The sequence below is a fragment of the Dipodomys ordii genome, unplaced genomic scaffold, assembly GCF_000151885.1.
Source record: "Dipodomys ordii isolate 6190 unplaced genomic scaffold, Dord_2.0 Scaffold148, whole genome shotgun sequence".
Lineage (NCBI taxonomy): Eukaryota > Metazoa > Chordata > Mammalia > Rodentia > Heteromyidae > Dipodomys > Dipodomys ordii.
In genome coordinates, this window is record NW_012267364.1 from 5,157,318 (window position 1) to 5,162,257 (window position 4,940).

The following is a 4,940-nucleotide window of genomic DNA, read 5'->3' on the forward strand; positions in this document are numbered from 1 at the left end:
GAAAGCTTAAGGGGCAGCACCCAGGCTCCAAGTTCAAAGAAAGAAAAAAGAAGAAACACAGACTCCTGTTCCTCCTGAAATAAATAGGTCCTGTGACTACTCAGCCCGGAGGGATGTGAGAGGCTGCAGGCCTCCTGACCTCATCACCCTAACCAGGAAGCCAAACGCCTGTAATCCTAATTACTCAGGAGGCTGAGATCCGAGGATCACCGGTTCAAAGCCAGCCTGGGCAGGAAAGTCCATCAACCTCTTATCTCTAATTATCCAGCAAAAAGACAGAAGTAGAGGTGTTGCTCAAATAACAGAGACAAGCTTGAACAAAAAATGCTAAGGAACAGGGCCCAGGCTCTGAGTTCAAGCCCCAGTGCCAGCATATATACACACCTAGTCAGAGAGAGGACAATTACCTCGAACCCACTCATCCCACCACCCTCAGTCTCCCACCATCTGAACACTTCTGAAAAAATTTTCGTGCAGTATTCCGTGTGCCAGAAAACAGCTGTGGAGCCTGAGCAGCCAGGGCCACACAGGCAAGGAGAAGCACAGGCACTCTGAGCAGAGCCACAGACCAGCGACAGCGGCATGGCCTGCCCTCAGCCGGAGCCCTGCTCTCCTGGAACCTAGGGTCTCCAACCAAACCAGGGACTCACTGACCAGTCCCTGGTCTCCCTGACACCAAGAGCCCAGTATCCGAACCCCTACTCTGTACAGTAGGCCTGGGTTGGGCCCTGAAACTGCACTACTGACAAATTCTTAAGGTGACTGAACCATACAGCCCCGATCCAGCCCAGTGAACCAGGTACCAGCACAGACAGGCTTTTGCCAATCCCTTCACTGATCCTGTGAAGGCAGAGGATCAAGCTGGCTCCTAAAGTCAGCTAGACGCCATATGACATTCACCTAGTTCAGTATTTCACTAACTTGGAGCCCCAAGCGCTGGGGGTTGCTTAGTTTTTGCTTTGGGGCATCTGGCAGTGATGATGAAAAGCTACAGATGGCAGGACTAATGCATGTCGTTAAAAGAAGTAAACCTAAAAATTGATTGAGAATTAAAACCCAAGTTTGTAAGCTAAAATTCGCAGGCAGCCAACTCGGCTAGAAACGTGCTCTGAAGCAGGAGGAAAGTGACCTATGTGATAGAAACGGAAAGCCGGTTCCCTCTCACAGACAAGGCAATCCAGGTCCCCCACACTTCCCTCTTCACTGAGGTTTCTGGAGAAGCCTGGAATGTGTTGGAATCCTGGGAGGTACTCCCTAGCTACCCTTTAACCCAGCATGGCAAAAGACTGTTCCAGAAGCTCTAAGCCAACAAAGCTCTGAGGCAATAAAGCCAGAACACCCCCGCTTTCTCTGTGATCATAGCTCCACAGCGAAACTACCTCACTTAGCAAAAGCACTGCAGATTCATCCCTGCTCCTCTGCCACAAGCCATGGGGATAGGACCACTCTGCTGTGACACAGGGACTCTCCCCTACAGGCAACTGAGTCTGGAAAAAGAAATGGATAAGCTCATGAGCCCTCATGGGGTGGCAGAAAGCAGGGTGCCAGAGCTCCTGAGGGTGCTGGGACCCTCCACAGTCCTCCAGCTTTCCCTCCCCTTTCCTTCCTCCATCCACATCCCCCCACCCCCTCCTACCCCCACCAGGAAATAGCTTACTTGCACAGCTGCTGCGGGAGGCCAAACCCAATTGGAGCATCACACCCATCAGGATATAAGCTCTCTGGGATGGGGAAGTTTATTTCTGCCAAGGGCCACTGGATATTTATAAATAGCACCTATGCTGACCAGAAGCCTACATGTCTGTCCCATCATAAAGCAAGTTATTTCGCAAGCCATAATATGGGTCAGAGATTGCCCATCCTGCAAGCCCAGCTCTCAAGGTAACTCCAACACTCAGAACTGCACCACAGACAGACCCTGCTCAGCCCTCACACAGTATGCTGCTTTCAACATGACCCATGACACACCTGCCGCTAACAACCCATGGAGTCAAACAAGGAGAATTCAGGTCTTGGGGTGTGGATGTCCCAAAACCACTGATTTCCCTATCCTCAACACTCAGAAGAGGAAACTGTTACAAAAGACAGAAAATTTAGTCTTTCTTCACCCACTTCCCTCCACCTCTTCCCCTAGCCTCAGGCAGCCTCTGGTTCTGGGGCCCTGTGAAGATATGGAAACATTTGCTTGAACCTCGGCCTAAGCCCACCCCTCAACAGGCCAGAGTGCCTCCCATTTGTGGAGGACAAGGCCAGTGCCATGTTCCTGGGGTATAGCAGCTCAGCAGCCTCAGAACCTCAGGGAAGGACAAAAGACTGAGCACTCTGTGAGCCACCAAGAGAGGCAATGACCACACTGCCCAAAAGCCCATGACAGCAATAAAGGCAAAGAGTGTTGAAACTAGAACCCAGATCAGGCCCAAGAGAACTCCAAAGTGATCCTGGTTCCTGGCCTCTATTTGCTAAACTAAATCATATCAGAGATGCCCTCTACCTACTAGGTTCAGTTAAAGCCAGTATTATTTCTATAGCATGCACACATGCATGGTCTCTCCGTCTCCCCCCCCCTCACACACACACACACACACACGCACGCACACACACAAACACACTCCACAAAAGACTTAACTTTCTGAATGCAGACAGGTAAACTTTTCATAAATACCATTTAGCAACACTCCAGCAGAGAAGCTATTTTGTGTGCACAGAAAACAACTGGCAAGACCTCAAGCTGTCTCAACTCCAAGAACTTATTAATACAAAATAAAGCATTTACATGGCAAATAGGCATATGTTTATCAACTCATCAACTTCTGAAAACAGAGGCAAAAGTAGAATTATTTAATAGTGTAGTTGATTAGCAATCTGAGAATAATTAAATAAGCAAAAATCAATCTAAATATCTAAAGTGTGTGTGTACACACTTGCATGTGCCCAAACACCCTGAGAACAGGGTATTTCAGGCCCAGATTAATCATGTTCCCTTTTGACACAACAGAAAGAAAAAACAATGAATCCCAAGTACAAGATTATATAAAAGTCCCACATGATTAAAAGTAACATTAAAATAATATACAAATGATAATTTTTTACTACAGCAATTATGACAAAGGTTAAATATTTACAACACAGGGAGATTTATATTTAATAAAACAGAAATTGGTTTCAAGTAAACAAAGAATATGGCCAGCATATGGAAATGGCAAGCAGATCATTAACAGTATAAAAAATATTCACCATTGCTGGAGATAAAACTGAAAGACAACCCAGAGACACTATTTTACACATTTTAGTCTAACCAACTGCCTACCACTATTGGTGGCAGACACGTTCAGACCCAGCACACCACACCAATATCCTTTGGAAGGCAACATCACAGACATCAACCAACCCCCCTCACACACACACCCAAAAAAAATAAAGTTAGGCTAGCCAAGTGGTTCACAGCTGCCATCATCCTAGCTTAAACAGGAGGCTGAGATCTAAGGTTCAAACATAATCCATGAGAAATTAATCAAGAAAAAGCTGGATGTAAAAACGGGACACAAGTGGTAGAGCACTAGCCCTGTGCAAAAAAGCTAAGGGGCAGTGTCTAGTTCAAGCACCAGTACCAGCACAGAAAATGAATGAATGAATGAATGAATGAATGAAGATGGAGCACGTTGCAGCACCTACCTCAGTGTTTTCTTAGGCTGTAACATTCCCCCCTACTGACCTTTTATCATTTATTTCACCACTTCAGAAGTGTGACAGTGAACTGGCAATGAGAAATCAGTAAACAATGACTACCAATTGCCTACGTCGCACAAGAAGATAAAGCTTAATCATCCAGGCCCAAATCTCAGTGTAAAGCACTGGACTATCATGAATAAGGCCCTGAGGTCAATCCTTCTTACCACCCTCCAAAGGAGTTAACAAACCCAATCCACTCTGCACACCTGCACATACAACTAAAATGTCTCCTGAAACTGTACTTAGCGCCCTTATCACATGCCTCACTTTCTAGATTTCTCTTGTCTTAGATAAGACTAAGCCTGTACCCCGTGTAAGGGTGACCTATTGTTTAGGCAACAGAAGACGCTAGCCCTGTCCCTGGGCCAGACCTTCCCTTTCTCAGGGCTGACTCTTTCTTGCTCATACCTGAGTATTTATTAGGAAACAACTGTACACAATATGCTTGTATTGCTACTCCCTAGTCTTTCAGCTGTGCTGAACTCTTTCCATGCAGGGAGATTTGTTTTATAGGGGGAAAGGGAAATACTGGTCTTGAACTCGAGGCCTCACACTTGCTATGCATGTGCTCTACCATCTGAGTCCTCCAGCCCTTTTTACTTTAGGGTATTTTTCAGATATGGGAAACCTTTTTTTCACTTTTTGCCAGGTACCTGCCTTAGACTGTGATCTTCCCTCCCAAGTCCCCATGGTCAGCTTATTGACTGAGATGCAGTCTCACAAACTTTTTGTACAGGCTGATCTCAAACTCTGATCCTCTGGAATGAGTAGGTAGTATTATAGGCATCAGCCATCCTGCTTGACAAGGATTTCTTCAGTCCTTGTAAACCTTGTTTCTCCCTAAGCCACCCCCTCAGACTTGTCCTTTCCCATCTCTCCACTCTATAATTATAGTTAAAACTACAGAGCTGACTGGAGTAATTTTCAGAGTCAACATTATGATGATCATGTGAGCTGTCAGAGCCACGTAAGCCATGATTGCTTTTCTTTTACTGTACAACTTTTTTCTTTTTTCTGAAGTGCATAAGTCTTATTTTTCGATTTGCTTAATTTTCTATGAATTTATCATTAGTCAACTTTAAGTTCAATGTCAGTTTTCCAAATTTCCTTTCAGCAAATTTCTACCCACAGATGTTCTGTTCCTATTCCTTCTTCAAGAAACCATCTCTTCCATGACAGAGCCTTCGGTAGTGCTGTGGTCTGTGTAGTAA